Raw genomic sequence first — 9292 nt, 5'->3', positions numbered from 1 at the left:
TGGGCATCTGCTGCGGCCAGTGCTGGGCCCACGAGTGTCCCCGCAGGCCCGTGCTTGGCCGCCACGGCTGGCCCCGCCCCTGGGGGCCATCAGCTCACAGAACGGTGATTGCTGGAGGGCTGTGCACGAAGGCCAGGGAAAACAGGATGTGTGAATTTTCAAATGACAGACACACAAGAAATTCATCCTCAGCTCTTTTCCTGGGGGCTTCTGTGTCTCTGAGGTCAGTGACACAGCGCTGGGCCTGGTCTGGCGATGCGAGACGAGGGCCGTCTCGCCTCTACGGGCCTCCAATGGTTTCGCACACGCAGAGGTTCTGAGCTGGATGCGGGGATCACGGGAACTCCTGGTGGGTTCGCTGAGCCCTTGCTGTGTGGGGGCGCATTGTCCTGGTGGACAGCCCCGCCGTTCAGCTCTGCCACCCAGACTGGCTCTGGGCCGCAGCCAGGGGCTGAGGGAGTGGGCCCCTGGTCATCACCCTCAGCTGGGGCTCTCTTCAGTTTGTCAGATGAATTGCAACACTTTCTGGTAAGAGTTTTAATTCTACGTTACTTTTTTCTGTGTTTAATAATTTAAAAATTATTTACTTAAACATTTGTGGTAAATTACACATAACATTCACCATTTTAACCATTTCTTCAGTGGCATTAAATACATTTACATTGTGGTTCAACCATCATCACTGTCCACCTATAGAATTTTTCCATCTTGCAAAACTGAAACTCTGTACCCTGTGAACACTAACGCCTCCTTCTGCCCACCCCAGCCCCTGGCCACTGCCCGCCTGCTTTCTGTCTCCAGGAGTTTGGAGAACATGAAGTTTATTCCTCCCAATCAGTGTTTCCTGGGGGCTTTGATGTTAAGTCATACATAATTTGAGAAATACCAGGAATATATTTTTTATATTTTATACATATTTATATTTAATATAAGTTTTATATATATATATATCAAATACATATATATTATTTTTTCCTTTTTCAGTTTTATTAGGTAGAATTATTTCTACTCCCGGGACCTCACATAAGTGGACTTGTACAGTATTTGTCCTCTAGTGGCTGACTCATTTCACTTAGCATCCTGTCCTCAAGTTTCTTCCATGCTGTGGCCTTCCTCTCAGAACATTCTATGTGTGGATGGACCACATCTTGTTTATCTGTCCAGCTATTGACGGACACTCGAGGCACATCTACCTTTTGGTTATTGTGAATGAAACTGCTGTGAATGTGGGGGTGCCAGTGTCCCTTTGTGTTCCTGTTTAATTCTCCGTTACTCACGCTTTGCTTTGAAACATGAAAACTGTTGACTCAGCTGATCCCTTTTCCCTTCTCTGTGTAATGAATAAAGGGACTGCTTCTGTTCCTGGGGAATAACAGCATTAATGCTTCTGGGAAGCCAGCATGCATTTTTCTTTTTTCAATAACTAAATAATAAGGCACAGTAGTTGGGAACACTATAATGCCAAAGGCATTCTTTGGTGAAGTACCAAGAATGGTTGAAATCATCACACAGTCCAGGGCATTCACTAAATTCTGGGGTTTATTCATGTCAAAGGACTTTTTCTGTTTAACAATATAACATTTTTTTTATTGATTTATAATCACTTTACAATGTTGTGTCAAATTCCAGTGTAGAGCACAATTTTTCAGTTATACATGAACATACATACATTCATTGCCACATTTTTTCTCTGTGAGCTACCATAAGATCTTGTGTATATTTCCCTGTGCTATACAGTACACTCTTGTTTATCTATTCTACAATTTTGAAATCCCATCTATCCCTTCCCGCCTCCCACCCCCTTGGCAACCACAAGTTTGTATTCTATGTCTATGAGTCTGTTTCTGTTTTGTATTTATGCTTTGTTTGTTTGTTTTTTAGATTCCACATATGAGCGATCTCATATGGTATTTTTCTTTCTCTTTCTGTCTTACTTCACTTAGAATGACATTCTCCAGGGACATCCATGTTGTTGCAAATGGTGTTATGTTGTCAGTTTTTATGGCTGAATAGTATTCCATTGTATAAATATACCACATCTTCTTTATCCAGTCATCTGCTGATGGACATTTAGGCTGTTTCCATGTCTTGACTATTGTAAATAGTGCTGCTATGAACATTGGGGTGCGGGTGTCTTTTTGAAGTAGGGTTCCTTCTGGATATATGCCCAGGAGTGGAATTCCTGGGTCATGTGGTAAGTCTATTCCTCGTCTTTTGAGGAATCTCCATACTGTTTCCCATAGTGGCTGCACCAAACTGCATTCCCACCAGCAGTGTAAGAGGACTCCCCTTTCTCCACAGCCTCTCTCAGAGGACTTTTTAAACGTGAGCCCCATCAGTTGTGAGCGGACCACACAGTTCAAGTGCATGGTTCCAGCCCTCTGAGCCCTGCCAGGAGTGGCTCATTTGCTGGCCTGTGTGTAGGGCAACTATAGGGCAAAATTTCCATGCAAAGGCCAGGCTGACCTGAGGAAGACTCACCAGCTGTGCTGGTCAGCAGAGGAAAGAGAAAATAAGAAAGAGTGGGTCCAACCAGGGTGGCACACAAAGCACATTGCTTCTCGTCCTCATCCGCTTCCCGCTGACTCAGGAGGGATGCCTGAAATGGATCCTGGCACAGTCCAGGCACCACGTTTCCCAGGAAGCCTGTGACTGGGCAGATCAGTGGGGCCCTGAAGACCAAGCCCGGGGTCATGGAGAGGTCACGGCCAGCAAGTCACAGTGACATGAGGGAAATGGCACAGCAGGTGAGGCCTATGAGTGCAGGGGACCAATGTTGCCTTGGGTTTCGTGCCACTCCATGCAGTGTGCTGGGCAGGGCTGTGGCTCCCTGAGCCCCCAGTGGACCTCTAGGAGACATCTGCAGGAGAGTCAAGGGTCCGAGAGAGATCAGAGCCCTCCACCAGCCTCGCCAGTTCCCTGCGTATCGGCTTCCAGGGTCACCCAACGTGGCGATGGCTGCAGGTCAGCTGGAAGTCTCCTCATTCCCCTAAAATGCCCATCTGCCTATGATACCTGAAATAGCCTCCCTTTCTAGTTGGAGGTGTGGCTTAAAATAAACGTCATTTTGAGAGACAGACCTGGCTTCAGATGAGACTGAGTAAATGGTTAATACTAGGCCCTTTGAACCCGGAAGAAAGGAGAAAGGCCTACAGCTCTGGGGGCCAGGGGGCTCAAACGCAAGCAGCACCTGAGGTGAGAAAACAGAGCCCAGAAATGGCAGACATGAGTTTTACTGAAGACTAACTTTATGTTTTTCCAACTTACAATCAAAGGTAAAGCTTAAAGTCAGGTTTGCTGAGGGGGGACCTCTGACAGGCCACTCATGGGCCAGGCTGTCCATTAGCCCAGCAGTCAGAGGACCCCTAATGCAACTGCCTCTCATGCAGAGCCTGGTCGGCCGTGCCCATTAGCAGTCTTGAATTATCCCAGATCGATGCACCGTCCCGTGGGGCTGAGCTCCAAAGTCAGCCGGTGGATCGGTTGACTGCACATCTCGTTGCCCTGGTCTAAATGTGTTTCTTATTGACATGACAATTGGCTAAATTAGATTTGTATGTTTAATAGTCACAATATAATTGTAGACACACCAAAATCACAGAAAGGAGACTGTGACCACAGAATTCATAACAACTGATCTAGTGAAAAATTTTGGCTATAGTTACCCTAAAAATAATAAGGATGAATGTGGGTGCCGCACACCCGCGATGTGGTGAGGTGGGAAGGACCCCTCTGGTAATCTTCCCTCAAACCCATAAACACAGTCTCGTCATGAGAAAACACATCGTACAAACCCCAACTGAGGGACATTCTTCAAAATACATGACCAGCACTTTCTCAAAGTCGTCAAGGTCGTGAGAGGCAAAGAATGACTGAGAAACCATCACAGATGTGAGGAGACGAAGGAGACATGATGACAAAATGTGACGTGGCGCTCTGTCTTTGAACTTGGAACAGAAAAGGGCATTAATGGGGAATCTGGACAGAGACTGAACACGGTCTGGGTTTAGCTAATGGTAAGGCACAAATGCTGGTCTCTTGGTTTCGACAGATGAAGTGTGGCAACATAAGACCACAAGGCTGGAGTGAACAGAAACTGACTGAGAGCTACATGAGAATTCTCTACATTCTCTGTGAAACTTTTCTGTGAACCTAAAATTATTCATCCCCCCAAAACTGACTTGAAAAGTAGACAGATGGAAAGTCTAAAAGGGAATCAATAATAAATGGGAACAAAATCACTCTAACAGAGATGCCTCTGGTGGGCCTGTTAGGAAGCTGGACACAGCTGAGGAAAGAATCTCTGAACTTGAGGATATGTCAGAGAAGCTTCCAAAACCAGAAAAGTGAAGAGAGGGAAAGAAGACTGAAAATTATTGAACAAAATACACAAGCACTGTGGGATGACTACAGAAGGTGTTACATACATGTGATGGGAATACCCAAAGGAGAAGAAGGATGGAAAAGAATAGAAGGATTATTTGAGGCAATGACCAAGAATTTCCCCATATTAATGTCAGACACTAAACCACAGATCCAGGAACCCCAGAAAACATCAATGAAGATAAATCCCCAAAAAACTATACCTAAGTATATAATTTACAAACTATAGGAAAACAAATATTCTGAAAAAAGCCAGAGGAGGAAAACACTTTACTTACAGAGGAAAAAGATAAGAATGACATATGACTTCTTCTTAGAAACCATGCATGCAAGAAAAGAGTGGAATGAAATATTTAGAGTTGAGAGAAGAAAATCACCTAGAATTCTGCAGACTGTGAAACTATTCTTCAAAAGTGAAGGAGAAATAGAGACTTTCCCCAACAAACAAAAACTGAGGGCATCTGTTGCCAGTAGATCTGCATTGCAAGAAATACTAGAAGAAATTCTTTAGAGAAAAGGAAAATGATTAGGTCAGAAACTCAGACCCACATAAAGAAGGGAAGAACATCGAAGAAGGAATAAGTAAAGGCAAAAGAAAAACTTCTATTTTTTTGTATTCTTCATTGATCTAACAGGTAACAGTTTGTTCAAAATGATAATACCAATGATGTATTTAATTATGTATCTTACAAATATGACATATGTTGATGTACACTTATATATAAGTGCAGTGAATGACGGCAGTGACACCAGGGACAGGAAGAAGAAATTAAGATTATTTTTTTGTTGTAAGATACGTTACCCACATAGTGAAACTGGACTTGGGTTTGTTGTAAAAGTACATGGCACACTCTAGCGCTTCCACTAAAAGAAGTAAAGAAAAAAAGGGTAACTGATGTGCTAAGTTAAAACCATAAAAGGCAGAAAAAGAGTGGAAGACAAATCCAGGAACACAGAACAAAGGCAACACATTTGAATCCAAAATTAATAACTTTCCTAAACAGAAAGCACCAGGCCCGGGTGAGTTCAACTGTGAGTGCCACCAAACAGGTAAGGAAGAAATTACACCAGTTCTCTATAATCTCTACCTGAAGACAGAAGGCGAAGTAATATGTTTTAATTCATTCTGTGGGATCGGTGTTGCTCCAATACCAAAACTGGACAAGACATTACAAGAAAACTACAGACCATTATTTCTCATGAACATGGACGCAAAATTTTTCAACAAATGTTAGCAAATGGAAGCAAACAACGCACAAGAAGAGTTACACACCATGAGCAAGTGGGATTTATCTCACGTAAACAGGTCTGTTTTAACAGCTGAAAATCAATTAATAGAACCCATCACATCAACAGGATAAAGAAGAAAAAAATCATACAATCAAGTCAACAGATGAAGAAAAAGCAGCCGACAAAATCCAACATCCATTTATGCTATAGACTCCGAGAGAAACAGCAACAGAAGGAAAACTTCCTTGTCATCTAAAAAAGCCTTACAACTAACCTCATACTTAACGGTGAGAAACCTCCGTCCTTCCTGCGAAGATCAGGAAAAGGCAAGGATGTTCCCTCTCACCATGTGTTTTCAGTAGCATGCTGGAAGTCCCAGCTGATACGAGAGGAGGAAAGGAAAATCTAAAGGCTTCACGTATGTTTATGCCAGGAGAGCAGCTGAACCACCTGTTCAGGGTGTCCCGAGGCTGCTCTCGAGGTGTGAGCCTGCCTGTGTTCTTTTCTGCAGCTCAGGGTCCCCTTTCATGGGATAGTTGGAAGAATTCAGATCCTCGTGGTTGTAGGAATGAGGTCCCTGTTCTCTTGCTGCTATGAGCTAGGGGTCCTCTCAGCTCCTACAGGATGTCCTCAGGCCCTTGCCATGTGGCTTCTTTTATAGGTTCTCCACACTTAGAATCTGTCTTCCTTCAGGATGGGTCCAGTCCTTTTCAGGCTCACCTTCTTAGGTCAGGCCCACCTGGATAATTTCCCTTTCGATCAAGGCAAAGTTAACTGGTCAGAAATCTCATCCTGAGAATGATGCCCCCGTGATGTTAACAGGTTCTGCCTTCACAGGGAAGGAGTTACTCAGAATGCGTATGAGGGAGGGGGAATCTTGGAGGTCATTTTTGAATTCTGTCCATCACAGTGTATGTTTCTCATAATCATACAAAAATTCCACATCTAAATGCAATCAGCTGTGTTGTCTAGTAGTTTAAAGCTGCTCCCCTGGAACCAGGCAGCTTCAGCAACTTTTACTGAGCTACCAGAGCAGGTTACTCACCTTCCCTGGCTTCCCTTCCTGTGTGATGCAGATACTGAGGAGATGGATTTCGTGGGGGTGTAGAGAAGACTTCCTGAGCTCATTCACGCAAAGTGTTTGGTTCAGTGTTTGGCACATTCACGTTTCGTCAAAGTGAGTCAGCTTCTCTCATGACTGTCATTTCTGCAATTACTGCAGGGCCACGACAGCGTGTGTAAGAAGGTTATCGTATGCGTGCAAATCTCACCGCACTGTTGTCAAAACTGAGTGTTGGAGGGAAGCCAAGGATGTTAGGGAGCTCGAGGTGGGACTTCTGCAAGCCAAGCCAGGTCCAAGCCTTGAGGGAGTGAGCTGTAGCAAGTCCTGGGGAACCAACCGCCCCTTGGAAATGACCGAATCCTCAACCGAACTTGTCCTGCGTTGGGTGGAGCATGAGTCACGGGATTACGGGAGCCAGTAGGGCAGAGCCAACACACCCATGTGAGGCTGCCAGTGTCCCAGCTGCCTGCTTGGTGCTTCTACAAAGGGCACCTAGTTCCCGTCTTGAGATCGTAAGTCCTGAGAACCTGGCTACCGATTCCCTGTGCTCTGGTCCTGCTGCTATGGCGGTCCCATTTGGGGTCTGACATGAGTTACTTAAGCTGCTTTCTTTCTGGGAAACAAGTTACATAAACCCAGCTCCCTGTATGGCCTGATGCCAACTGAGTAACTCCGAAGCTTTGCTTTAAGCCAATCAAAACAGGGTCTGCCGGGGAGGGCAGGCCTGGGAGGGCATTCATTAGCGAGTGGTGGCACAGCCCCTTCTGATGTTAATTACTGTTATTGGAAGGCGTTCATTAAGAATGTTGAGAATCATTTTGCAAGAGGCAGTGTTATTAAAATGCAAATGGCACCCTGCACCCTCTCCCCTCCAAGCCTCGGGAAATCAAAGGGAATCATGCAGTGTGTGTTTATCTTAAGACAGCTTTTCCCACCAACCTAGTCCTGTGGCTTACAGGTGAAGGCTTGGAGGACCATATGCCTTTTGGCAGTGGAAACTCTTCCCTTTTGATCTATCTTCTGAGAAAGCAGCAAGGGGGGCATTCAGGGCAATTCTGGCCCGAATAGGGAACACCTCCGACGCACACTGGGGAGTCTGGAACCACGCTGTTCCATACGGCTGCCACCAGCCACGTGCTGGCTACGGAGCACGTGGAGGGGTCGGAAGGGCCAAACTGGAAATTCAAGGTTTGCAGACACTAAGGACTGTACACAAAGTAGATAAACAACAAGTTTACACTGCACAGCACAGGGAACTATGTTCAGTATCTTCTAGTCACCTACAATGAAAAAGAATATGAAAACGAATATCTGCATGTTCATGCATGACTGAAGCATGTGCTGTGCACCGGAAATTGACACTACACTGTAAACTGGCTGTACTTCATAAACAAAAAGAAAACTAGAAAAAAGAAAAAATAAATACGGCCAGTCTCAGTAGAGATGGGCTGTACTTGTAACATACACAGCAAATTTTGAAGACAGTATAGAAAAAATATTGGAAAACAATTCATTAATGCTTTTTGGTGGTACTGATTGCACATTGAAATGCTAATATTTTGGCAGTATTGGGTAAATGGCTTTTCTTATAAAAAATTAATTCCACATGTTTCTTTTCATGTCTTGAATGTGGCTTCTAGAAAATGTACAATTACAGATGTGCCCTGTTTGTCCATCTAGTGATTCTAGACAGCAGGAGGCCCCCGGTCCAAACTTTTCCCTACTTGTTCAGAATAAGCTCCTTTCTGGGCATTCTGCATCCCCTGTGGCCCCGGACCCGAGGGCAACGGCTTGCACGGCGTTGACGTCGCCTGCTCAGAGCCATCATCAGAGCCCACACCCGTGCGACCTTTGCGTCTTCCCGCCTCCCAGGCACCTTTATGCCCTGGCTTCCCGAGCCATCCCGGGTGCTTCCCCACCTTGCTGCTCCTGGGACCCTGGCTCTCCGCCCAAGCGCGCATCCCCCGCCCCTGCCCTGTGCGCTTCCCTTTACCCTGACCTCCCTGCATCCTTGTGGCTCTTGCATGTGTGTTGGTTACGACACCTGGACTCCGTGTGGCGACTGCTCAACGTCCGTCTTCTCATTGGACTGTGTGCTCCTCAGGGGACGGACACCGCATCTTCTTAATCTGTGTCTCCACGGCGTGTCGTAAACATTTGTTAAATGTGCACAGAATGGAAGGGCCGCGCGGAAAGAGGGCTTGGCTGCTGCCAGCACTGCGCGTCTGTGCAGCCACAGCCGGGAGCTGCCGGCTTTGCTTTTGTTTTTATGTGTAATCATTATTTATTCTTAATGACAGTGGGAACCACAGCCGGGCCAAGGCCCGCGGCGCCCCTGCGCGGTGACGGGGGTCGCCGTGCACTCTCTCCCCGCGCCCGGCGCCTCCCCGGCCCCCCCACCCCCACCCCGCCCGGCCCTCCCGCGGGGGGGGGGGGGGCTGAGCGCTGAGTCCGGCCCCCCGCCCCGTGCCCGTCGGGCCCCCGGCGGGCGGCGGCCTTGCCGTTCCCACGGCAGCCGGGAGCCGCGCTGCCGCCCCGCGCGCCGGGCGCGGGCGCTTCCGCCGGGGGTCCGCCCGCGGCTGCCGAGGGCGCGCGGCCCCCGCAGCCGGCCTCGCC

General features: G+C 47.0%; 1 long non-coding RNA gene across 1 annotated transcript; it reads right to left on the bottom strand.

Moving 5' to 3' along the window:
* Positions 1 to 1521: 1521 nt before the first annotated feature.
* Positions 1522 to 9042, bottom strand: LOC140690702 (uncharacterized). The gene is made up of 2 exons (XR_012065970.1): positions 8721 to 9042; positions 1522 to 7956 (listed from the first exon to the last, which is right to left on the bottom strand). It is a non-coding gene; the product is annotated as an uncharacterized lncRNA (long non-coding RNA).
* Between the last annotated feature and the right edge of the window lie 250 nt (positions 9043 to 9292).

Source organism: Vicugna pacos, chromosome 31, assembly GCF_048564905.1.
Source record: "Vicugna pacos chromosome 31, VicPac4, whole genome shotgun sequence".
NCBI lineage: Eukaryota > Metazoa > Chordata > Mammalia > Artiodactyla > Camelidae > Vicugna > Vicugna pacos.
This window is presented reverse-complemented; position numbering and strand designations above follow the sequence as displayed.